The 27,105-nt window shown below is 45.3% G+C and overlaps 1 long non-coding RNA gene across 2 annotated transcripts; it reads left to right on the plus strand.

Moving 5' to 3' along the window:
- The first annotated feature begins 847 nt into the window (after positions 1-847).
- Positions 848-26,515, plus strand: LOC138672109 (uncharacterized). Of its 2 annotated transcripts, XR_011319583.1 has the most exons (7): positions 848-967; positions 1,046-1,126; positions 1,477-1,550; positions 1,819-1,970; positions 2,591-2,768; positions 7,362-7,497; positions 26,183-26,515. It is a non-coding gene; the product is annotated as an uncharacterized lncRNA (long non-coding RNA). The 2 variants fall into 2 exon arrangements; XR_011319582.1 differs by lacking the exon at positions 26,183-26,515 and having other exon boundaries at positions 7,362-8,246.
- The last annotated feature ends 590 nt before the right edge of the window (positions 26,516-27,105 follow it).

Here is a 27,105-nt window from a genome sequence, read left to right on the forward strand (position 1 = left end):
CCAAGTGTAGATACACGGTAGCACAACTACAATACCAGGTAATTGAGCAGGTACCCAGACCCAGGCGAGGGGGTAACCATATCAAACAACTAAAGCTTAGGGAAGCGTTCTGGATCCACAAGCTCAAGACCTTAACCCCTAAAGACCTTAACCCCTAAAGGCCTCAACAAAGAAATGGACTGGTTACTGTAACATCATATTAACCTTTGCACCCTTTTGCCTTCCAGACACGTTGAAATCTACTACCTAATAGGTGAGTCCCCTACCTCCATTTTTTCCTTTTTTTCCTATAACCAGTTTTTTATGTCATTTTTAATTTTATTTTTTATTTTCAATATTATTTCTCATTTCCTATGTTTTTGTTTTTTATTCTTTCACCATCATTTTTCATAATCATGTTCATTTTTTAATATTATTTTTTTATGTTTTTATTTTTCATCATTATTTTATTATTTTCATCCATTTTTCAACTTTTCTTCATGATTTGTATTTATTTCATCCCTTTTTATTTTCATTTTTTGTCCCATCTATTTTCCATATATTCTTTGTCCGGTCTCTTTGGCATCCGTGGCATCCACCCATCCACAATCCATTCCATGGCATCAATTAGCCCCACACTTTATTTATTTGGCGTATACTATGCAGGTAACCACGGCTTGCCTGCGGGATTCACTCACTACATCCCCTCTTAGTGTTCATTATGTAGTCATCCACCGCACGCTTTACAGTGCCTGGATACTCCCACAATTGGGCATTACCATGCCCATACTAGCTTATAGCATCATCTGCGCATGCGAGGCTCCCTCTGAGCATGGCATCGCGTCACTTCCGGTCTGGGAGCGTACACTTCCGGTACGGCGGTACTTCAGGGCGGCATCCCAGTCCACCCTCACTTCCTCTCCAGGACAGCACCTGCAGCAGGGCGCGGGAGCGCCGCTGACCTCGCATTACATGACAGGACACACAGGTACTTCAGCCCCTCTCCCCCCATCTCCTTTCCCCGCGTCACCGCCTACTTATCCATGGGTACCTTCCTACTTTGCAGGCCACTTCTAAGTGTGACGGCCCCTGCAACCAGCCTTCCTCCACCCGGGACACAGAGGCCTAACACTGGCCCTATAACAAGGTATCCAGCGACACCCTTATCATCTTGCCATTCAGTAGTTACACCATATAGGTTGTTTTATCTGCTACCACCTCTTATTTATTACGGCTTTCCACCTATAACCACCTATGATTATGATGCCTCTCAAGGGACCCTTACCTATACTCCATTATAATACCAGTTTCATTAGTATGGGGACTCTACCACTATATTCATAGACACTACTATATTCATAGACATATTAGATCCTCTAGGTTGTACTATACTTATTTGGGATCTCCTGGGCCCCTTCCTCGCAATCGGTTGTAGTATGACTCCTTGATATAGACTGTCTATCTACCTATACACTATATGTTTTATCATGATGACAGGTTATGCTTTAAAGGAATCGGTCACCCACCTTCTACTACTGCCACTCTTTTCCATTTGTAACAAAGGATCAGAGGTAAACTCTTTGTGCTCTACTTGCCATTACTTACCTAATGTATCATATTAGCTGACGTTGCTCCTTATCGCCAGCCCTCCACCACTACTGGCGGTTTTTTTAGTGTTTTATGTATTATTTTGTATCTGTTTCCTTTTTTATTTTTTTGGTATTCTTTACTTTTGTGTAGTGTTAATTAATTCCTTGGCTATTGTGGTTTTTATTTTTCTTTCATGATTATAATGTTATATGATGAACAGCCACTTATATTGTTTCCTTGTTTCCCTAGTAACCCCATGAATAAGACCCAGGAGTGTCGAAACGTTGGATTTCTGTCTACATTTATATTTCCGTCTGCAAAAATTTGTGGCAACCTTTTTGTTTCTTTTTTGAATAAACCTGGCATATACCTTTTTCTGCATCATACCAGTATTGTGTGCGGTAAATTTTCTCAATTTTTTTTCACGTAGTATATAGCACAGCCACGTAGTATATAACACAGCCCACATAGTATATAACACAGCCCACGTAGTATACAGCACAGCCTACGTAGTATATAGCACAGCCCACGTAGTATATAGCACAGCCCACGTAGTATATAACACAGCCCGCGTAGTATATAACACAGCCCGCGTAGTATATAGCACAGCCCGAGTAGTATATAACACACGCAACGTAGTATATAACACAGCCCACGTAGTATATAGCACAGCCCATGTAGTATATAGCACAGCCCACGTAGTATATAGCACAGCCCACGTAGTATATAACAGCCCATGTAGTATATCGCACAGCCCATGTAGTATATAACACAGCCCACGTAGTATATAACACAGCACACGTAGTATATAGCACAGTCCATGTAGTATATAACCCAGTCCACATAGTATATAACACAGCCATGTAGTGTAGTATATACAGACAGTAGTCTACAAATAACAAGTCCCAGCATCACTCTCACTCAGATGCAATACTGTAGGTCTGTAGGACTAGTCTACAAGTCCCAGCAATGCTTTGCTCCAGGAAGGAAGACTGCTTAACTTTCACCATCATGGACACAGGTGCTGCACTGCTGCTCGTCTTTCTGCTTGGTGACGCGCGGCTCATTCTCCGGGCACTGGATGGTCGGACCCCACGTGGTGCTGGATGATCCCAGGATCAGGATGGACGTCTCAGAGCTCGTCCTCACTCTCACTTGGAAGTGACGACACAGAGCGGAAGTCACTTTGCGTATCCATGGTGAGACTGAGGACTCGGACAGAGTATTCTAATCAATGGCGACGTGTCATGTGGCTCAGCAGCTGCGAAACTCCCAGAGCTCTGTGCCGCCTGCTGCCGGGGATGTGCTCCGAGTCCTGGGAGTTGTAGTGTGTAATACAGGGGATGTAGTCCGGCTGCGGGGCCCCCCAGGACTCCTCAGTGTCGTACCTAAAATGGGCCCCCCCATCTTGCCAGGGCCCGGCACTTGCCCCGATGCGCCGGGTGCTGACGCCGGCCCTGGCCCCCTTCCTGATTTCCTATTCTTTTGCATGTTTGTCACACTTAAATGTTTCAGATCAGCAAACAAGTTTAAATATTTGACAAAGATAACACAAGTAAACGCAAAATGCATTTTTTAAATTAAGGTCTTTATTATTAAGGGAATAATACTAATAATAATCTTTATTTTTATAAAGCGCTAACATATTCCGCAGCGCTTTACAGTTTGCACACATTATCATCGCTGCCCCCGATGGGGCTCACAATCTAAATTCCCTATCAGTATGTCTTTGGAATGTGGGAGGAAACCCACGCAAACATGGAGAGAACATACAAACTCTTTGCAGATGTTGTCCAGGGTGGGATTAGAACCCAGGACTCCAGCGCTGCAAAGCTGCAGTGCTAACCACTGCGCCACCATACTGCCCCAATCCATACCTACAGGGACTTGTGTAAAAAAGTGATTGATGGGACTTACACCTTCCAAAAAGTTCAACTTTTGTCTTATCAGTCCAGAGTATTCTCCCAAAAGTGTTGGGGATAAGAAGATTTTTTCTGGCATACCTGAGACAAGCCTTTATATTCTTATTGCTCAGCAGTGGTTTTCATCTTGGAACTCTGTTACGCATGCCATTTTTGCCCAGTCTCTTTCTTATAATGTAGTCATGAACACTGACCTTAAGTGAATCATGTACAGCCTGTAGCTCTTTGAATGTTGTTATGGAGTCTTTTGTGACCTCTTGGATGAGTCGTCGCCGCACTCTTGGGGTAATTTTGGTCAGCCAGCCACTTGTGAGAAGGTTCAACACTGTTTCATGTTTTCGTCATTTGTGGATAATGGCTCTCATTATGATTCACTATAGTCCCAAAGCTTTAGAAATAGTTTTATAAACTTTTCCAGACTGATAGATCCCAATTACTTTGTTTCACAATTGTTCCAATTTTTTTTGGGATCGTGACATGATGTCTAGCTTTTTAGTTTTTTTTGTCTACCTTTGTCAGGCAGGTCCTATTTGAGTGATTTCTTAATTGAGAACAAGTGTGGTAGTAATCAGGCCTGGGTGTGGATAGGAATAATTGAACTCAACTTCCCAAAGATGTCATAAAATCCAGCTAATTTATGTTTTAAGGTGGAGGGCAATTATTTTTTCCCAGAGGGCCCTGTAGGTTTGGATTTCTCTTTCCTTTATAATAATAAAAACCTTCATTTACCCCCTTAGTGACAGAGACAATTTGGTACTTAACTCCTTCACCCTCGAAGCTTTTTTATTTTTTTAGTTTTCGTTTTTCACTCCCCTTTTTTCCAGAGTCATAACTTTTTTATTTTTCCGTCAATATGGCCATGTGGGGGCTTATTTTTTGTGGACGAGTTGTAGTTTTGAAGGATACCATTGGTTTTACCATGACAGGAAACAGAAAATGGGAAAAAATTCCAACTGCGCTGAAATTGCAAAAAAAGTGCAATCCCACACTAGTGTTTTGCTTGGCTTTTTTGCTAGGTTCACTAAATGCTAAAACTGATATGCCATTATGATTCTCGAGGTGATTACGAGTTAATAGACACCAAACATGTCTAGGTTCTCTTTTATCTAAGTGGTAAAAGTTTGCTTAAAAAAAAATTGCGCAATTTTCCGATAACGGTAGCGTCTCCATTTTTCGTGATCTGGGGTCGGGTGAGGGCTTATTTTTTGCGTGCCGAGCTGATGTTTTTAATTATACCATTTTGGTGCAGATACGTTCTTTTGATTGCCCTTTATTGCATTTTAATGTAATGTTGCGGTGACCAAAAAAAAAGTAATTTTGGCGTTTTGATTTTTTTCTTGCCAAGCTGTTTAGCAATCAGGTTAATCCTTTTCTTTATTGATAAATCGGGCAATTCTGAATGCATCGATACCAATAATGTTTAGGTTTGATTTTCTTTTTATTGTTATTGTTTTATTTTGATTGGGGCGAAAGGGGGGTGATTTGAACCTTTATATTTTTTTAATTTTTTTTATATATTTTTAAACACTTTTTTTAAATTTTGGCATGCTTCAATAGCCTCCATGGGAGGCTAGAAGCATGCATTACTCGATCGCCTCTGCTACATAGAGGTGATGCACAGATCACCTCTATGCAGCAGAATTGCAGGCTTGCTACTGCTATGAGCGCCGGCCACAGGGTGGCGCTCATAGCAATCTGCCATCAACAACCATAGAGGTTTCAATGAGACCTCTGGTTGTGATGGCAAATCACCGATGACCCCCGATCACATGACGAGGGTCAGGGGTGCGAGCACCCCCTGGCCTCGTGGCCGGGAGCGCTTGTTAAATGCCGCTGTCAGAGTTTGACAGCGGCATTTAACTAGTTAATGGGCGCGGGTGGATCTCAATTCCGCTCACGCCCATTGTGTGCACATGTCAGCTGTTGAAAACAGCTGACATGTCGCGGCTTTGAGGTGGGCTCACTGCCGGAGCCCACCTCAAAGCGGGGGAAATTGCCAGCTGACGTACTATTCCGTCAGCTGGCAGAAAGGGGTTAATGACCTGGTCAGTTTTTACAATTCTGACCACTGTCACTTTATGAGGTTATAGCTCTGGAATGCTTCAACAGATCCCACTGATTCTGAGATTATTTTTTCATGATATAGAGTACATCATGACAGTGGTAACATTTTTCAACATAACTTACGTTTATTCATGAAAAAAATGGAAACATGGCAAAAATTTTGAAAATTTTGCAATTTTTAAACTTTTAATTTTTGTTCCCTTAAGGCCGAGGTCACACTAGACCGTAATACAGCCGAATGCAATGCGAAAAAATATCGCATTACACTCGGACCAATGTTACCATATGAGGCAGCTCCCACCAGCCGACTTTTTGTCGGCCGTTTTCCTCGGTCCGAGACAATCGCAGCATGCTGCGATTGTCTCGGACCGAGGAAAACTCTAGGCTCACTCGCACCCATATAAGCCTATGGGTGCGAGTGAGACAGCGCACACCACTCGGATATCATCCAAGTGATGTGCGCAATAAGCGGACCCCAGCAATGGAGGAGATGGAGAAATTCATTTCTCCACCTCCTCCGCAGCTGTGCTCCGATCCTCCCTGTGCGAGAGAATCGGAGCACAGACGCATGACACTCGGCTTCTGCTCTGCTGCGAGCAGGAGCCGAGTGTCATTAGCATATTGCATCCGATGCTCTCGCATCGGATGCAATACACTAGTGTGACCCCGGCCTAAGTCAGAGAGTGGTGTCACACAAAATAGTTAATAAATAACATTTCCCACATGTCAACTTTTGGAAGTGATTGCTGCTGAGGGGAAAAAAAAATCTCTTTAAATCTTCTAAATGTTTTTTTTTTTTGCCTTCCTCTGGATCAACATGTTAGGGCATGTTAGGTTAGGATATGGGTTGAACTAGATGGACTTAAAGTCTTCCTTCAATCTTAATAACGATGTTACTATGTTACTTTGTAACTTAACATCAGCACAATTTTGAAAACATAATTTTTTTTTTGTTAGGATGTTATAAGGCGTAAAAGTTGACCAGCGATTTCTCATTTTTCCAACAAAATTAACAAAACCAATATTTTCTGGGACCACCTCACATTTGAAGTGAGTTTGGGGGGTCAAATAACAGAAAATACGCAAAAGTGACACCATTCTAAAAACTGCACCACCCCCCAAGGTGCACAAAACCACATTCAAGAAGTTTATTAACCCTTCAGGTGCTTCACGAGAACTAAAGCAATGTGGAAGAAAAAAATGAACATTTTACTTTTTTTACAAAAAATTTAGTTTTTTTTTTTTATTTTCACAAGGATACCAGGAGAAAATTAACCACAACATTTGTTGTGCAATTTCACCTGAGTATGCCAATACCCTGTATGTGGGGGAAAGCCACTGTTTGGGCGCATGGCAGGGCTCAGAAGGGAGGGAGCACCATTTGACTTTTTTGAACGCAAGATTCACTGGAATCAATGGTGGGGGCCATGTCATGTTTGGAGACCCCCTGAAGTACCTAAACAGTGTAAACCCCCCCGATTCAACCTCCAATCCTAACCCCAACACACCCCTAACCCTAATCTCATCCCTAACTGTAATCCCAACCATAACCACAACCCTATCCACAACCCTAACCCCAACACAACCCTAACCCAAAGCCTAATCCTAGCCCAACCCTAACCCTAGCCCCAACCCTAGCCCAACTACAATCCTAGCCCAACGCTAACCCTAGCCCAACCCTAGCCCCAACACTAACCTAAGCCCCAACCCAACCCTAATGGAAAATTTGAAATAAATAATTTTTTTGTTCTATTATTTCTACCTAACTAAAGGTGGTTTGATTTCCTTTTTTTTTTTTTTAAATAGAACCAATACAAAACTTGCCTATTGTTGCTGGGTGACCGCCCTGCAGATCTCGGCGGGTGCACTTCTTCCCAGGAGAAGACGCTGGCGGCCAGGGGACAGGACCAAGGGAACGCAGAAGGGTCCAGAGACACTGAAGGTACCGAAATGGGCTCCAGGGACCCCATTTCTCCCTCCTCTGATGTGCTAGATCACATCAGAGGAAAAATTAAATGGGAAATCAGACTTATTTTTTTGTGGTCACCGTTATTCCATGAATAACGGTGATCGCAACACTGGGGTCGGTAAAAACCAACCCAAATCATGTTCTCCGGGGTCTCAGGTACCCCCAGTAGCCGAGACAACAGAGAATTTCTGACACTGGGGGGGAGCTATACAGTTATTTCTCGGCGCTGTTAAAAAGAGGCGCTGAGGAATAAGTTCCTTTAACTGCCGCCGTTAAAAGGCATATTGGCAGTTAAGGGGTTAAAAACTGCATGTTGTGTTTACGTGTTATCGTTGTTTAATATTTAAATTTCTTCGGTGATGTGAAACATTTAAGTGTGACAAACATATATATACGTGTATATAGATTTTCTGACCCTTCAAATCTCTTGTTTTGATAGTAGTGTGGTTCACACACACACTTGGCACTTCTGTTTGCTGGGAATACCATGGTGTCCAGATTTATGGCTCCAAAATCTCTTTTTCCTGGCACATTACAAGGCCAGAAGGGATAGCTGCTGAGGAGCGGGACGCCATTTGTGCATATTATAGGGTGCCAACCTCCGCTGCAAGGCAGGGAGAGTATAGTAGCTGTGCAGTGTCATGCACTGTTCCCAGGCTCTTCTATGTGTGCTGATTATTTTGGTGGTGGTGGTTCTATTCTGGTTTATTCACTTTTTGGTTGTTTGAGATTGTAATAAAATCATTAAAAATTATATTTTGTTATATCTTTAAAGTACAGAGTTTTTTTACGGTAAAATATTTTGTGATTAAATATTTGTATTATGCTATGTGCACACATAGGAAATGTGGTGCAGAATTTTCTGCACTAAATCTGCATCTCCTGGCAGAATCCGCAGGTGCGTTTTTGATGCGTTTTTATGCGGTTTTAGTTCGTTTTTTGTGCGGAATTGATGTGGATTTTGTGCAGTTTTTGTGCAGATTTTACCACTGCAGATTTCTATTAATGGAGGGGTGCAAAAACGCTGCAGAACTGCACAAAAGAAGTGACATGCACTTCTTTGAAATCTGCAGCGTTTCTGCGCAGATTTTTCTGCACCATGTGCACAGCTTTTTTTTCACATTGAATTACATTGTACTGTAAATCACAGTGCAGTTCTGCAGCGTTTCTGCTGCAGAAAAAAACGCTGCAAAACTGCACTAAATCTGCATCGTGTGCACATACCCTTATGGTATCTTGAGACTGTGAATTCCTGCTACCGTTGATCAAATTCTTTTGTTCCAAAAATTTGCTATTGTCATCCACATAGTTTAACCTGCTTTGTGTAAAATTACCGTGGTTTAAAATGATTAAAATCTGCTTGGCCTGCTATAGGTGATCAAATTTTTTTTTTTTTATTAAAATTTTTTTGTTTTAATTAATCAAGGAAACTTGGTTTCCATAGACCTAGAATTACAAAATAAGTAAGGAATGTTGTAAGGGGCATGGAAGTGGAAGTGCTGATGGCAGTGCACACAGACGACAAGGACGTGGGACAAGTGCGACTGTGCCTGTTGTTTGAGTACAAGCAACATTCCAATCCACAACACATAGTTTCCTGTCCCACTTTGCAGGGAGGCATAGGACACGACTTCTGAAGCCAAACCAGTGCGAACAGGTGGTTGGTTGGATAGCTGATGATGCTTTCAGCATGCATGCCAGCACCACTCAGGCTTACACACGTTCCAGTCTCTCCACCCAAGAGTCTGGATCACTTAATTCTCATCCTGATCCTCCTTCCTCCCACCTTGTCAAATCCCAGGAGACCAGTGACCCCACACTAGGACAGTTTAAGGAGCTCTTTACATTGTAATTTCTTGACTGTGGCCTCTCACCCTGCATGTTACAAGAGGGAAAAGAGGACATGTTGTTTAGTGATGCACAAAACGTACAGCAGCCACGGTCACTAGAAGATGATGGTGGGGAATAGAACATTTTTGTCTAAGGAGGTAGTTGATGATGAAACACAGATGCCCATAAGTCAGGTTGTTGTTAAGTCACCAAGTTAGGAGGACCAGGGTGCAGCGGTGGAAGATGAAGTGGCCGATGACGAAGTCATGCAGGGGAAGCCCAGAAGTGCTGAGGAGGAGGGATCGGCAGCCCCAAAACAGGCAGTGGGGTGATCAGCGGGAGAAGGCAGGTAACTGTTCCATAGAGCACCGACAATTTCTTCGTCAAAGATTTAGGTATTCCCCAGTCTGGGACTCTTTTAAAGAGAGTTCTGAGACAATAAAAAAGCATTTGCAACCTGTGCCATGCCACGATCAACAGGGGCATTACCGCTTAACAACCTCCAGTATGATCAGGCACATGTCATCTAGGCACCCAACTTGGTGGGCTGAACGCATGGGTTCACAATTGCTGCCATCAGGTGACACCACTGCTTCTTCCCCTGTGCCTGGTGCTTGCCAATCCCTGCCCGAGAAACTGGTGCAGATACCTCCTGCCCTGCACCTTTCCTTGAAAATTCGGAGGCACCATTATCGGACACTTCCAAATCCTTGTTACAGCACAGCGTTCAGCTGTCCCTATCCCAGGCCTTAGAACAAAAGATAAAGTTCCCAGCCACCCACCCACATGTCCAAACTCTAAACAGACACATTTCCAGGTTGCTTGCCTTGAAAAATGTAGCCGTCTAGGCTTATAGACACGGTGGATTTCCCTCCGACTCATGGAGCCAGCTGTCCCTCAGCCAACAATATTTCTCCTTGTGTGGCGTCCCCGCCTTATACCAGTATGTCTTCAGTAATATTACTTCAGAGTAAGGCACTTACTCTGATTGTCCACTTAACGACTGACACGTGGACAAGCACTTGTGGCCAGGGACACTACATTTCCTTGATGACACACTAAGTGAACATTGTGGAAGCCAGGGCTGAGTCCCACCCTGGCATGGCACATGTACTACCGTCGCCGAGGATCAGGGTTCCGACAACTTCTACCCCATTTCCTGCACCCCCTCCTGCTGTTCCTCATCTTCATTATCCGGTGTGTTATCTCAGAGCACGTAGTCCACATTAGCCGAAAACTGGAAGCTCTGCAACACTTCCTCAGCGAAGTGGCAAGAGGCTCTGCCGAAGTGAATTTGTCTAGGAGACACACAAATCGGTGCTCATACTGCTAAACCTACAACCAGGCATGGTCATGTGTGAAAATGGGTGTAACCTGGTGACTGCTGTGAAGCTTAGCAAGCTCACACACGTACCATGCTTGGCCCCAAGTGCTCAACTTAGTAGTTCATCGGTTTCTGAAAATGTATCAAGATTTGCCAAAGCTTCTGGTGAAGGTACACCATGTCAGCACCCATATCTGCAAAACAGCTACAGTCGCTCTGGCAGTGCTGCAGCAGCGTATGCAAGTGCCAGTTCACCAACTAGTGTGCACATGCTTGCAAGGCTTTGTGAGCAGCAGAAGCCAGCTGTTGAATACCAGATCAAATACACCCATCAGTATTCTGGTCAGCCTCCGCACATAACAACTGGAGAGTGGGCATGGATATCTGACATTTTCACCAAGACATTGAGGACTACACAAAGAAGGTGAGCGGCGATGATGCCATAATCAGCACAACAATCCCACTTTTATGCCTACTTAAAGAGTCGCTGATGACAAATAAACATGAAGCTTTGAATGCGGACCAGGTGGAGATGGAGGAAGACATGAAACAGGGAAATACTACCCAGCCCAACCTCATCTAATCTGCTCAACTTGGATTGGGTAACAATGAGAAGGTGGAGACTGAGGAGGAGGAGAGGAAAAGGAGCTGTTTTCTAGCACAACAAAGGCTAATACTCACACAAGATTTATCCCATCTCTCCTATGTGGATTGGCTGAGGAGGGGAATGAGGAGGAAGAGAGAGAGGAGGAGATGGAGAGTCGTCATCATGGTGGAGACAGGTAGGTGTTGGCTATAGGGAGCTTGGCACATATGGCTGACCTTATGTACAGCTGCCTTTACCATGACCCTAATGCTATATTCATCTTTGCCAAAAAAAATCTCTCCTTCCTGAGACGGAGAGGTCTAGTAAAATGGTGCTATTACAGAGAGCCATAGTGGAAAATATGTTGAAAAAATTCTTTAGAAGAAAACCTCTCCTGCATCCTCACCATAAAATGTCAGAAATTTGCAAAAGAACAATTGAACAAGCCTGATGTATTTTTTAAACAAGTCCGGCGGACAACAGATGTTAAAATAGAAGTCTTTAGTCACAATATTCAAAGGTATGTGTGGAGAAATAAGGGCATAGAATTTCAAATCAGTCATTCTTTTGGGTTGTGTGGCAACAATGGCACAGGGATATTTCATGGGTAGATGCAAGAATGGATTCAATGAAATTTCAACAAATTCTTGATGCAAACAGAACACCATTTGTAAAAAAGTGGAAGTTGAAAAGAGGATGGTTTCTACAAATGGATAATAATCCTAGACACTGGTGATGAGCAAGCATGCTCGCCACTACTCGGTACTAGCCCGAGCATCTCACTGCTCGAGATGCTCAGAGCTCGCCAAATATTTCCGGGGTTGCTCGGCAGGAGCTCGGGTCCCCGCCCTGCATGTTTGGTGCTCTTTAGAGAGCTAATGAACATGCAGGGATTGTCTGCCACACGCTGTAATGTTGCAGCCATATTGGTTGTGGTATCACAGTGATTAGATGGCCGCACAGCCTCATCAGGTCTATATCAGACCTGGCACCGCCATGCTCATCACATTCTACTATGGAATCAGGCAGCGTGGGGAGAGTTGTTGCTGAGCTAGGGAGAGATTTGCTTGGTTCTTACTTAGTGTGGGTATACCATATATTATACACATATCTATCTCAACTAACAGTCCTTCTGAGGACTAATAAAGCTGCATAGATATCAGGCAAGGTGCGTGGCAGGGGATGGGGAACTGGACGTGATGGTGCATGCAAAGGCCAAGGCCGGAGGCAAGCAAAAATTGTGCCACAACACCCACATCTTCTCGCCCGACCTTCCTGTCCCAATTACTAGAGGACTGCAGCACACCACTATTGAACTAAGAGCAGTGTCAAAAGGTTGTTGGTTGGATAGCACATAATGCTTCCAGTCACTTTGCCACCACCACCACCACCACCCTGTCTTCCGCATGGTCAAGTCTCAGTAGCTGTAAGTCTGGACTGCATTTTCCATATCCTGATCCTCCTTCCTCCCGGCCGAGTGCCCGGAGACAACGGATCCCACACTTGGACACTCCGAAGAGCTGTTCACTTTTCCATTTATAGATTCGGGCCCCTCACCCGGTTCACTTGAAGCAGAGCAAGAAGAAATGGCATGTAGCGATGCCCAAATATTTGAGCAGCCATGGTCACACGAAGGCGACAGTGGGAAAGTGTCACAAGAGGTGGACGATGATGAGACACAATTGCGAGAAAGTCAGAAGGACCAGGGTGCAGAAGTGGAAGACGAGGTGGTGGATGATATAGTAACTCACCCAAGCTGGCAGGAGGACATGCAGAGCGAGGACAGCAGCACACAGGGGGAGGGATGCGTAACACCCCAACAGGCAGGAAGAAGCAGTGAGGTGGCCGCAGACAGAAGGCAGGCAACCATTCCCCATAACACCAACACAACAGAACTTGCCAGTCCAACTGTTAGGTCTTCCCGAGTCTGGTTGCTTTTTAAAGACTCTGCCAGTAACCCCAAAAAGGCTATTTGCACCACCTGCCAGGCCAGCATCAGCAGGGGTAGCAAAACTACCAGCCTGACCACCACTCAGCATGATAAGGCACATGGCAGCAATGCACCTGACTTTGTGGGCCAAACCCCAGGGTCCAGGAACAGTGTCTGCGGGTGACACCACTGCTTCTTCCTCTGTTGTGCGTGCAAGTCAATCTCCTTTCCATGATGCATGCGAAGATGCCTCCTGCCCTGCAACTGTCATTGCACACACTCAACTACCACCATCAGCAAGGACGTCCTTGTCCCAGTGCCGCGTTCATTTGTCCATACGCCAGTCCTTGGAATACAAGCGCAAATACACAGGCAACGCCCCACAAGCCACAATACTAAATTCATACATTTCGCAACTGCTTGCGCTCAAAATGTTACCTTTTAGGCTCATGGAGACGGAAGCTTTTCGCAATCTGATGGCGGCGGCCATCCCTTGGTACAAGGTCCCCAGCCGCAACTATTTCCACCCATTGTGCCGTCCCCGCATTACACAAGCATGTGTCCCACAACATTAGCCGTACCCTCAACAATGCAGTTACTGGGAAAGTCCATCTAACCATGGACACGTGGACAAGTGCTTGTGGGCAAGGATAGAACATCTTGCTGATGGCACACTGGGTTAATACTGGAAGATGGGACCCAGTCTGACCTTGGGATGGAACATGTCCTCCCCACGCCGAGGATTGCGGGACCTAGGTCAATCAGGGTTGCCCCCACAGTCTATAGCTCCTGCAACTCAGCCTCCTCCTCTTCAGCCTCCATCTCCAAAATGACCACATCAGTCACAAGCTGGAAGCACTGCAGCACTGCCTCAGCCTAGCGGCAACAGTCTGTGCTGAAGCTAATATGCTTAGGAGACAAACCGCACAATGCTGAAGAGTTCTGGACAGCTCTGAAAGAGCAGGCAGATCTGTGGCTGACACCGCTGAACCTACAGCCAGGTATGGTCATGTGTGACAGTGGACGGAATCTGGTCGCAGCTCTGGGGCGTGGTGAGCTCACACACGTACCATGCCTGGCCCTCGTGCTTAACCTCGTGGTTCAGCGGTTTCTCAAAACCTACCCAGAGCTGCCGGATCTGCTTGTCAAAGTGCGCCACCTGTGTGCCCATTTTAGAAAGTCAGCTACAGCTTTCGCCACCCTTGCCGTGCTTCAGCTGCGTTTGTAGCTTCCGACTCACCGACTGGTGTGTGATGTCCCCAAGCATTGGAACTTTACACTGCAGATGTTGGAAAGGAATTGTGAGAAGAGGGCAGTTGTTGACTACCAGCATCAACAAGGCCTTTGGTATTCAGTTCAGACTCCACACATAAGACCTCAGGAGTGGACATGTATGTCAGACATATGTACCATCCTCCAAAACTTTGAGGACTCCACCAAGATGGTGAGCGGCAATGACGCCATACTTAGCATCACCATCCCGCTTCTCTGTGTTCTGAAACGCTCTCTGCTCACAATCAAAGAGAATGCATTGCAGGCAGAGCACAATGAGATGGAGCAAGGAACCATACAGGGTGATTACACACAGCCCAGCCTCATCTCATCCCCACGTGGGTCGGGTGACAATGAGGAAGAGGAGGAAGAACAAGAGCTAGTTTCATTCGCTATACAGTACTACCTGCACAACAGTCATACCATCTGTTCAGGGTGGATGGCCTGAGGACTGGCAGGAGGAGGAGGGCATGGTCAGTCATCCACTTGGTGAGGACACGGAAGTCTTGCCTGTTAGCAGTCTGGCAAGCATGACTGAATTTATGTTACGCTGCCTTTCCGATGACCCTCACATTCTCAAAATTTTGGGCGACAGTCATTTCTGATTGGTGACACTTCTAGACCCATGCTACAAGGAGAACTTTCTATCTCTTATTCCCGAGGCGGACATGTCTACTAAAATGGGGCAGTACCAGAAGGCCCTTGTTGCGGAATTATTAAAAAAATTCCCATCTGAAAATGCTGGCGGCAGAGGTCACAGTTCGTTGGACAACCAAGGAGTACAGTCGAGAACGACACAACTCCAATCCAGCAGAGGTAGGGGAACACTGGCAAAGTTCTGGGAGAGTTTTCTCAGACCCTCCCATCGCACAGGCCCTGAGGCGTGGAGTACTCTCACAAGGAATGCAAAGTTTGGAAAGATGCTGAGGGAGTACCTTGCTGACCGTACCAACGTCCTCCGTGATTTCTCTGTGCCTTTTAATTATTGGGTATCCATGCTGGACACGTGGCATGAACTGGCTCTCTTCACCTTGGAGGTCATGGCCTGCCCTGCCTCTAGCGTTTTGTCAGAGCAGGTTTTTAGTGCCACTGGTGGAATTATAACGGATAAGTGCATCCGCCTGTCAACTGAAAATGCTAACAGGCTGACTCCTATGAAAATGAACAAGGGCTGGATTGAGCTCAACACCACCGAATGATAGCAGCGTACCATAAACTCAAATCCAGTCTCTTTTTTTGGAAGGTCTATTCCCATGCACCTCTTTACACCCACACATGGGTATACGCTTCCTGATTTTGGCTACTTGCTGTTGTCCTCCTCCTTTTCCACATCCTCCACCACCATATCACCAGGGTGACCGTGGTCTGTGATGCAACACCCACATAATTTTTTTAAAGGGTGCTTATGATGCTCGTAAAACAAAAAATTGGTATACAGAATGTTCATGTATACCCCCTGGGGTAAATGTTTGTCAGCCCATACACTTAGTGCATGGGCATTACAAGTATAGGAGACCCTATTGGAACATTTTTTGATAAGGCCCTTCTCCATGTCTCTTCAATGGGGCATTGGAGTGCCTCCAAATTTTTGGCAGCCCTTGCATTCATTGCATAGAAAAACACTATGGGGGACCCACTTCCTAATAATGGGAACATTGTTTTCATAAGGCCCTCCTGCACTTCTCTTCAAAGGGGCATTGGAGTGCCTCCAAATTTTTGGCAGCCCTTGCATTCACTGCATAAGCAAACACTATGGGAGACCCACTTCCTAATAATGGGAACATTGTTTTCAGGAGGCCCTCCTGCACGACTCTTCAAAGGGGTATTGGGGTGCAAAGCATAGCTGGCTGATGGATCTCTAAGAATAGTGAGGGCCGAGTGCTGGCCCTTTAATAATAGTAAAGTTCACCTGATGGCCCTATAAAAACAGGCTTTGTGACTTTCAGAGTCCCTACTTCATAAATTAAACAGGATGTATGTCTGATGATGTGTCACACACCACATGGTCAGATAAGTTTGTAAAATGTTAAACTGAACATTTCCCAGTGAATGCATTTATCTTGGTTCAAAGCAATTCTAAAGTTGAAAAACGCATCAAAAACGCTACGTGTGAACATAGCCCAAGGTGTGGAGGAGCATTTTTGTTTTGCCTTATATACAAGTCATTACCCTGGAAAGGATGTTTCTTAACATATTTCCCAGGAAAGTCCATTTTGGTTTAGTTTTTGTATGTTTTATTGTGAGTCTGTAAAAGTGGCGCTAGACTCTGACAACATTGTTCACAGCAGTGACCTGAGAGTCAGAAATGCTTCCAGGAGTCTTCCCGATGCTGTTCCCATGTCGTTTGAGCACTGTAACCATCGATTTCCGCAATTTCTTGTCCCTCTGCAGACTGCCAGGGGGGCCGCCGGAAAAATGCTTGAGTTTCCCATAGACTTACATTGGGCTCATTGCTCGGGTCAAGCACCCGAGCATTACAATTTGCTCGACCCGAGCAACGAGCACCTGAGCATATTAGTGCTCACCCATCACTACTAGACACACGGTAAAATCCACAATACACTACCTCAAAAGGGTCAAGCTGAAGGTTTTACAATGGCTCTCAAAGTCCCCTGATCTGAACATGATTGAAAACCTGTGGCAAGGCCTCAAAATAGCAGTGCATGCAAGACAACACTGGAATCTCACAGAAATAGAAGAATTTTCCAAGGAACAATGGATGAAAATCCCTAAAAAAATAATTGATAGACTCTTAGAGGACTACAAAAAGCATTTAAAAGCTGAAAGTGATACTGTTAAAAGGGGATGCTGCTAAGTACTATCCATGCAGGGTTCCCAAACTTTTGCATCAGCCCATTTTGCTTTTTGTAATTATTAAAATGTAGCAGATGAAAATATTTTTTTTGTGCAAAATAAAAAAAGAAATGAGTCATCATTAGCTTTAGGCCTTTTAGAGATCATTTCATCTTCATCTTGCTAAACTGTTCACAATAACAGTAATTTTGACTATTGGTACCCCAACCTTTAAATGTCACTGTAATGTTGCTTTGCATTTTGTTGTAGAATTCTGCAACTTTCGAATCATCTGAAGCAAATTTATTCAGATGAATGAAACCAATTGTTGATCAGAAATGTTTGCAAAAAAATAAATCATTATATAGCTACTGAGCAAGTAGTAATAACGCTCCAAAATTAGTTCAGAAAAGAGAAAAATCTGAATATTGCCACTAGTTATCACTTGATACGTATTTGATTAGTACTGGCCCATGACTGGATCAACAAAAGAAAGGTGATGTAAGAAGAATTTTATGGTGTTCCATGTGGACGGATATTCGAAATGATTTAACCCGTTAGTGACAGAGCCTATTTGGTACTTAAAGACCAAGCCAATTTTTACAATTCTTACCACTGTCACTTTATGAGGTTTTAGCTCTGGAACGCTTCAAGGCATCCCACCGATTCTGAGACTGTTTTTCATAACATATTGTACTTCATGTTAGTGATAAAATTTCTTCGATATAACTTATGTTTATTATGAAAAAAAATCGAAATTTGGCAAAAATTTGGCAATTTTCAAACTTTTAATTTTTGTACCCTTAAATCAGAGAATGGAGTCAGACAAAATAGTTAATAAATAACATTTCCCACATGTCAACTTTACATCAGCACTATTTTTGAATTTTTAAGGTTAAAAGTTGACCAGTGATTTCTAATTTTTCCAAACAAAATTTACAAAACCATTTTTTTAGGGACCACCTCATATTTGAAGTGAGTTAGGGGGATTAATATAACAGAAAATACCCAAAAGTAACACCATTCTAAAAACTGCACCCCTCAAGGTGCACAAATCCACATTCAAGAAAATGTGCAATTTCTATGTGGGGGGAAGCCACTGTTTGGGCGTATGGTGAGGCTCAGAAGGTAGGGAGCACCATTTGATTTTTTGAACGCAAAATTCCCTGGAATCTATGGTGGGGGCCATGTCGCGTTTGGAGACCCCCTGAAGTACCTAAACAGAGGAAACACCCCAATTCTAACTCCAACCCTAACCCCAACACACCTCTAATCCTAATCTCATTCCTAACCATAACACTAACTACAACCCTAACCCAAACACACCCCTAACCCTAATCCCATCCCTAACCATAACCCTAACCTCAAACCTAACCCTAACACACCCCAAACCCTAATCCCAACCATAACCATAACCCCAACACACCCCTAACCCTAATCCCAGCCCTAACCCTAATCACAACCCTAACCCCAACACACCTCTAACCCCAACCCTAAATATAACCCACAAACCTAACACCCCTAACCCTAATCCCAACCCTAACCATAATTCCAACCCTAAACATAGCCCTAACCCTAGCTCTAATGCTAACCCTAACACTAACTCTAGCCCAACGCACTTTAGTCCAACTCTAACCCTGATGGAAAATGGAAATAAACATATACATTTTTTATTTTATTATTTTTCCCTAACTAAGGGGATGATAAAGGGGGTTTTTATTTACTTTTTTTATTTTGCTCACTGTGATAGGGTCTATCACAGTGATCAAAATGAACCAATAGGAAAAATTTCTTACTGTTGCCAGGTGCCGGCCGGCAGATTTCGGTGGGCGCACTGCGCATGTGCCTGCCATTTTATCCCGGAAGAAGACACCGCAGGCCAGGGAGACATCACGGCGGGATGCAGGGACACCAGAGGTACAAGGGGAGTGATCGGGGAACCCTATTTCTCTCTCCTCTGATGTGCAATCACATCAGAGGAGAAATTAAATGGAAAATCTGACTTTGTTTTTTGCGGTCGCCGTTATACTGTGAATAACGGCGATTGCAACACTGGAGTTGGTAAAAAACGACTCAAATCATGTTCTCTGGGGTCTCAGCTACCCCCCTTAACTGAGACCCCTGGAAAGTTCCAACTCTGGAGGGGCCATACACTTAAACCTCAGTGCCGTTAAAAGGCATATTGACAGTCATTAAGGGGTTAGGCGTGGCCTAAAAATGCATTTATTTAGACTGGCCTATCACCCAACCTCACTTACCTAACTATCCACATTTTGACCATACAACATTTTCTTCAAAATCATGACCATCATAGCATCAGTTCACTCACCCTCCATGCACTTAATAGCCACCTGTGTCTGTACTGTACACATACTGGTTGGTGACCGATTCATGCAGCGTTATGTGCATACCTTATTTAGTATATTATGGCTGTACCATACAATACAAGCACATTTTATCATTTACCTTTCCTGTCTCCCCTATTTCCTCATAGATTGTAAGCTTGCAAGCAGCAGGGCCCTCACTCCTTTTGTTTTCTGAATTGTGTTTTTTTTATAATTACTTTATTGTCTGTACAAGTTTCCTCTAAAATGTACAGTGCTGCGGAATATGTTGGCAATAGTGATGAGCGAATATACTCGTTACTTGAGATTTCTCGAGCACGCTCGGGGTCCTTCGAGTATTTTTTAGTGCTCGCAGATTTAGTTTTTGTTGCCGCAGCTGAATGATTTACATCTGCTAGTCAGCATAAGTGTCACGGCCACTCCTTCTGCTGCTGTGCCTGCTGCTGGGGCCACCTCCGCTCCCCCGCTCATACTTACCTACTGTTGTGTGCTCCTCCTGCAGGCGCGCGTCCTCTCCTTCATTCTTCTCCGCTCTCTGGTTCTCATCAGGTGCTTGTGCGCACAGCCCACTCCAGCACTTCTTCTTTCTGATTTACAGGTGCTCTCCTCTCTGTAATCCTGGAGGATTCCTTCCTCTTTTCCTTGCCTGTCTGTCATTTGTACTTCTGTGACTCAGTTCCACCTTTAGGTACCGTCACATATAGTGACGCTGCAGCGATATAGACAACGATGCCGATCGCTGCAGCGTCGCTGTTTAGGTCGTTGTGTGGTCGCTGGAGAGCTGTCACACAGACAGCTCTCCAGTGACCAACGATGCCGAAGTCCCCGGGCAACAAGGGTAAACATCGGGTTACTAAGCGCAGGGCCGTGCTTAGTAACCCGATGTTTACCCTGGTTACCATTGTAAAAGTAAAAAAAAAAAAACAGTACATACTTACATTCTGGTGTCTGTCACGTCCCTCGGCGTCAGCTTCCCTGCACTGTGTCAGCGCCGGCCGGCTGTAAAGCAGACCAAAAAAAAGGTCCTGATCATTCCCAGCGACCAACGATCTCCCAGCTGGGGCCTGATCGTTGGTTGCTGTCACGCATAACGATTTTGTTAACGATATCGTTGCTACGTCACAAAAAGCAACAATATCGTTAACGAAATTGTTATGTGTGAAGGTACCTTTAGTCTTTGCAGTGCCTGTTCTGAGTCTCCGCCTGTCCAGCCAGTTCAGCTTCTCTGCCTTTCCCAGGCTTCCTTGTCTCCTCAACCAGTCCAGCCTTCCCAGTGTCTGCTCCGTACTCTGTTAGTCTAGTGTCTCTGTCCTGTCCTGCTTTCTTTGTGTCTTCCCCTTCCCAGTGCTCCTTTGGTCTCGCCTGTACCCAGCTCTTACCAAACTATACTTCATCTTACCCCGCTCTGTCCGTCCTACGCCCAGCTTCTCTATTTTGTACCTCCTACTACCTGTCTCCAGGTTCCAGCTTCTGCGGCAATAGTCTCCCTTGGGTCTGCCTCTAATGCTCCCTGTATAGGGGGTGGTCTACCTGGTCAGCTCACCCTTGGGAGGTTCGTTGTCATGGATCTGCGGGTCCACTCCAGGTGTTCCAAAAGATCTCACAGTACAGACAGGCCATGGACCCCGCTGGTACCCCGACTCCTACCCAGAAGGAATTATTGTTCCTTAGGGAGAATCAGTTTAGGATTATGTCCTTTTTGAAAACCTTGGAATCTCGTCTCTCGTCCCTGCAGGCCTCCAATCCTGTGAGCTCTTCGCAGTTAGCAAGTCTCCAACAGGAGCTGGCCCAACAGCGTGACACTCAAGCTCATATTCTAAATTTTATGGCTTCTGTGAATGATCGTCTTCGCGCCCTCCAGTCTTCGGCTCCCGTCTCTTCTCTGGCCTCGGCTCCTCACCCACCTCCCAGCCTGGCTAAACCTCCTCGCTATAGTGGGGATCCAAAATTGTGTAGAGGGTTTTTAAATCAATGTTAGCTTCATTTTGAGCTACTTCCCATGCAGTATCCCACTGACCATTCTAAAGTGGCTTTTGTAACCTCTCACTTAGAGAGTGAGGCTTTGGCATGGGTTAATCCTCTCTGGGAGCGCCATGATCCCCTTGTTTCTCAACTCTCCACCTTCTTTGATACTTTTCGCAAAGTGTTTGATGAATCCGGTTGTTTGGCCTCTACCACCGAGTCTCTGTTCAACCTTCAACAAGGTACACTTTCGGTGGGCCAATACGCTATCCAGTTTTGCACCCTTTCATCCGAAATAGGATGGAATAATGAGGCTTTGGTGGGAGCCTTCTGGCGGGGGCTTTCTCCTCGAATTAAGGAAGAGTTGGCGGGTTGTGATACTCTGACTTCCTTGGAGGATCTCATCTCGTTGGCAACCCGCATTGACTTACGTTTTCAAGAACGTTCTCAAGAATCCGCTAGAGAGAGATTTCCTCGACTTCCTCCTGTTTCTCCTAGCTCTTCCCGTCCTCGGTCTGAGTCTTCTTCTGCTAATTCTGCCCCAGAACCCATGCAGGTGGATCGTCTTAAGCCTTTCGAGCAACGTCGGAAAGAGAGACTAACTCAAGGTCTCTGTTTCTATTGTGGTAGTGCGCCTCATCTCTTGCGTTCCTGTCCTTTGAGGCCGGGAAACACCTCCACCTAGGACTGCTAAGAGAGGTCTCCATAGGTATCCCAGAACCCTCTCAAGCCCTCACTCTTTCTGTTCTTTTACATCTGGGTAATAAACGTTTCTCTGACTCTGCTTATATAGATTCCGGGGCAGCCGGGAACTTTATTCAACTCGAGGCAGTTAGGAGAGTGCGGATTCCGGTCAGATCCCTGGAGACTCTTGACAGATTGCGTCAGTCGATGGCCAACCTCTGCGGGAGTCCGTTACGTTGGTTACCGAAGAATTGGAACTCCAAATTGGAATCCTGCATCGTGAGAAGATCGTCTTGTATGTGCTGCCTTCTTTATCCCACACGTTTCTTCTTGGACTTCCTTGGTTGAGGACTCACGAGCCATGTATTGACCTGCGGTCTGGCGAAATCCTGCATTGGGGACTCTTCTGCCAGAGTAACTGCTTCCTGTTTTGCCAAAAGAACGTTCTTGTCCAATTTCAGTGTCTTCAAATTTACCTTCTTCGTATTTATCTTTCCTGGATGTCTTCAATAAGAAAGAGACAGAGACTTTACCTCCGCATCGACCCTACGATTGCCCAACTGATCTTGTTCCGGGCTCTACTCCTCCCCGAGGTCGAATCTACCCGTTGTCTCCTACTGAGACTCAAGCCATGACTGAATACGTCCGGGAGAATTTATCCAAAGGTTTTATTTGCAAATCCTCCTCCCCTGCAGGTGCAGGTTTCTTCTTCGTTAAGAAGGACGGGTTCCTTCGTCCTTGTATTGACTACTATGGTCTCAACAATCTCACGATCAAGAACAAGTACCCGCTACATCTCATTCCTGAGTTGTTTGATCGCCTGAGGGGAGCCCGAATTTTCACGAAATTGGATCTTCGTGGAGCTTACAATCTAATCCGTATTCGTTCAGGAGACGAATGGAAAACCGCTTTTAACACTCGAGATAGCCACTATGAGTATTTAGTCATGCCTTTCGGCTTGTGTAACGCTCGAGCGGTGTTCCAGGAGTTTGTGAATGATGTTTTTCGTGATCTACTCTACTCTTGTGTGGTGGTATATTTAGACGACATTTTGGTGCTCTCCTCAGATCTTGCTTCCCACAGAAGGGATGTCCGCCAAGTGCTGTCTCGTCTTAGAGAGAACCGTCTTTATGCCAAACTCGAGAAGTGCGTTTTTGAGCAGTCTTCGCTACCATTTCTTCTTCTTTCTACTCATTTCTGACACTGGCTTGCAAATGGACCCGGAAAAAGTGTCTGCTGTGCTTAACTGGCCACGTCCTCAGGGAGTAAAAGCTATCCAATGCTTCCTCGAATTAGCAAATTACTACCAGCAGTTTATATCACATTTCTCCACTCTAGTTGCCTCAATTTCTGCTTTGAATGGCAAGGGGTCCAACCCCCACATCTGGTCTTCTGAAGCTGAAGATGCTTTTTGCTCTCTGAAACAAGCCTTTGCTTCGGCTCCTGTACTCCGTCGGCCTGTGATCAACAAGTCCTCTATTCTTGAGGTAGATGCTTCTGCCATTGGTGCTGGTGCGGTACTGTCACGGGGCTACCGCGACAGAGAGGTTCCAGAGAACTGCAGCGCTCTGGGACTCGTTCACACAAGATGAACAGAAGCTCTTCTCCTAAATTCTGACCTGACTGTCTTGTGCCAGCAGGGCAGGAGTTAAACCTTGTTACTGAAGTTACTGAGAGCTATGTCTCTCAGCTGATTTGGTTTTGGTAATCTGCGCTCCTATATAGACTGAGCTTTGTCTACAACTGTTGTCAGTGATCAGTTCTGCTGCCTGGCTTGGTGTGTGAAGGAGCGTGGTAATAAGAGCTTGGAGGTTTATTTACAGAGATTGGTGTCTGCTGTTTTTGTTGCATGTTAAACCTGTTTTCCTTACTAGTTTTTTCCTTCTCTTCCCTTCTCTGTGTTTCCTCTGTGGTTGTGTGAGCATTTGGTGAGTTTGAGACTTTTAGTTGCCTTGTCTGTATACCCTGTTTATTGTTGTATTTATACACTGGTGCAGCCAACTTCTCTTGGGGAGAGAGGGGGCAACTGATAGGGCCTGCACAGGAGACAGGGATACGCTGGCGGCTCATGCCTCCTAACCATCATAGGTACCCCTGAGATAAGGGAAAGCCAGGGCCCATTATAGTGGCAGGGACAGGTGCGGGTCCCAGTACGCCGTCCTGCCCCTTTATCGCCGTTAACGGCGTGACAGTATCACTGACCTTAAAAATCTTCTTGGTCCAATATGGATCCCATTGCTGCTTTAGCTGGACAATTGCAGCAACTCAGTCTAGAGGTGTATACCTAATCTGAACAAACGGGAGCAAATGCCAATATAAAAATCTTTCAAATCTTTATTGTAAACACATATTAATAACGAAGTACAAAATAATTAAAATAGAGGAAATACGACTGCACAATACAGCCGCCTCACTCAGTAACATACCCCTTACAAATCCTCAGTATAATTGTAGGTAAACGCCCATTTGGCTAATCAACACATATACACTTAGAACTACCTATGTATGACCATAGTTAACTAATGGATCATTCCAATATAGAAATGTTAATATATCCTATCTAACAAATGTTCCCTGCACAAGTAGTTGTTGGGGATTGCTCCCAGATAAGATGCAGAGTATAGAGACGGAGTCTGTCTAATGATCCATAAGGATACAGCAAAGTTAACAGCCCCCATATACTAATGTCAGGGCTGTTCACAGTGGTAACTGACTACAGATACTGTGCTCTAATTAGAAGGCAAGTGCCAGAGTATAAATACAACTTCTTAAATATACATGCAAAGTACAGTCAATAGTGCTTAACCAGCGTATCCAAGGCAACATTTAGCAACACCCAATACATGGTATCAGTTAGAGTGGTAAATAAAGGGGTATACGACCTAGTGTGGCGGCGAGGGTCCCCGACGCGCGTTTCGCGTTCCGCTTCTTCCAGGGGGATTCTTACCTTATGTGTGAGCATGTCCAGCGTGCTTTTATCCCTGCATGTTACAATGGTGGCAGTGGTTTGAACGGCGCTTCCGCCCACATCCCGGGCATGACGTACGTCCCCGTCACGTGCTACCGGCGCGCACACCCATCCGACGCGTCAGGACTGGGGGGCGGAGCCGGCAGCTGAAGAGACGCGTCTCCGGGACAACACATACCCGGAAGTCTGCAGAAGCGCTCACCGCTGCATGGAAAAGAGTGTAAGTCTCAGCCTGCCCTGTTCTAAATGGAGATGACAGTGTACCATTGGATCATACTAAAGGTCCCAAAAAGTCTAATACGCACTGCAGAAATGGTGATAAAAATGTTAGTGAATAATAAAGTGCATGTAGGTAACAGTGAATGTAACCATGATGCTAGGTAACTAGAATTGGTGAACTCTATTAAAATTGGTGCCCTGAATAAAGTGACTACTACATCTAGTCTAATTTATCTAATTATTCATCTTATGAGTAGTGTGTGAATAATGTGTAAAGGATAAACCTTTGAAAATTGCTGAATAGTGTGGGGGGGGGGAGAAGTCCCACTCGAACTGATCCCATATAGTGCATATCATGCCCTCAGCTGCAGGTTCGGTCTCTGCTGTGAAGGGAGACCGGCACCTTTCACACAGCTCCACTGGTACTACTCACCCTGTCCGTGGCTCCAGACGATCAGCGGCTCCTTTCTCTGCTAAGAACCTGCATCCTCTTGGCAGGTCTCCTGGAAATGCTCTTAGGAGGCGCGCCCCGCTTCCTGCACATACTTAAAACAGCAGAACACCTGTTCTCTATTAAGGCTCTCTGTGCTATGATGCTCTGTGCATAAAAGGCATCCTCCCATTATGGGAGGTGCCTGGACAATGTGTTCATTCTATTGTTTATGGCCCTCTGCTCAGTCCACACTCTGCTGTGCTCTGCAAAGTGTAGTTTACTTTTGGTTTTCTAATCCCTCTGTCTCCTCAGTATCCTCCGCTGGCAGTTCCCTATTCTGGATCCTTCTGGACTCCCCGGTTTCCACTCCAGGCTGACTGAGCTGCTCCTCGCAGAACTATCCTGATATTGCTGCTGGCTGGATCAGCCTTTCCGAAACTACACAGAGCTTCCAGGATCCTCTTCACGGATAGAGCTTGAATTCCACCATCTTGTTTATATGGTCTGTACGGGTCGTCCCTCTGGTCCGGGTACTGCGGCATTTAGGCCATCTGGTGTTGTGACGGGGGAATCCCTGTATAGGGGTACACCTTGCCCGGTGCTCCACTACGTGGTTCGGTGTTGTGGTCCAGAGGGTTCTTCTCTCAGGCACCTTTCTGTTTGTTTAAAACTTCATTTAATTAAATACCTTTGCATTTTGAAGCCATTCTCTTGTCTCTTGTGTACCGGGTATACAGCTGCCACTGCTCCATCAGTGGTCTAGTGAGTCCACTATATTTCCCCATGCCCCGTGGGCGTAACAGTTTGTCCAGGCCATGGACTCCGCTGATACCCGATACTCAGTTCAGAGAGAGCTGGCTACGCTTTGTCAGGGCCAGGATCAGCTAGTTTCCTTCATGCAAACTCTGGATACCCGCTTATCTACTCTACAGGTTGCCGAGTCCACCAACATGACACAGCTAGCAGAGCTCCGTCTGGAATTCAATCGCCAACTTGAGACGCACACCCGCTTGTTGGACTACATGACCTCTGTGGATGACCGGTTAACTAAGGTACAGCATCTGACGGTTGAGCCCACCATGAACCTGTCCTGGATTGGCTGTCTGGGGATATCCTTCATTGGGGTCAGTCCTGTTTCGATCACTGCCTCAAACCAGTTCGGCCTGGTTCTATCCTGCGGCCTCCTGCAGCTTTACCCGGGTTACCTCGTGCCTACTGGTCCTTCGCAGATGTGT

The sequence above is a fragment of the Ranitomeya imitator genome, chromosome 3 (genome assembly GCF_032444005.1).
Source record: "Ranitomeya imitator isolate aRanImi1 chromosome 3, aRanImi1.pri, whole genome shotgun sequence".
Classification (NCBI taxonomy): domain Eukaryota; kingdom Metazoa; phylum Chordata; class Amphibia; order Anura; family Dendrobatidae; genus Ranitomeya; species Ranitomeya imitator.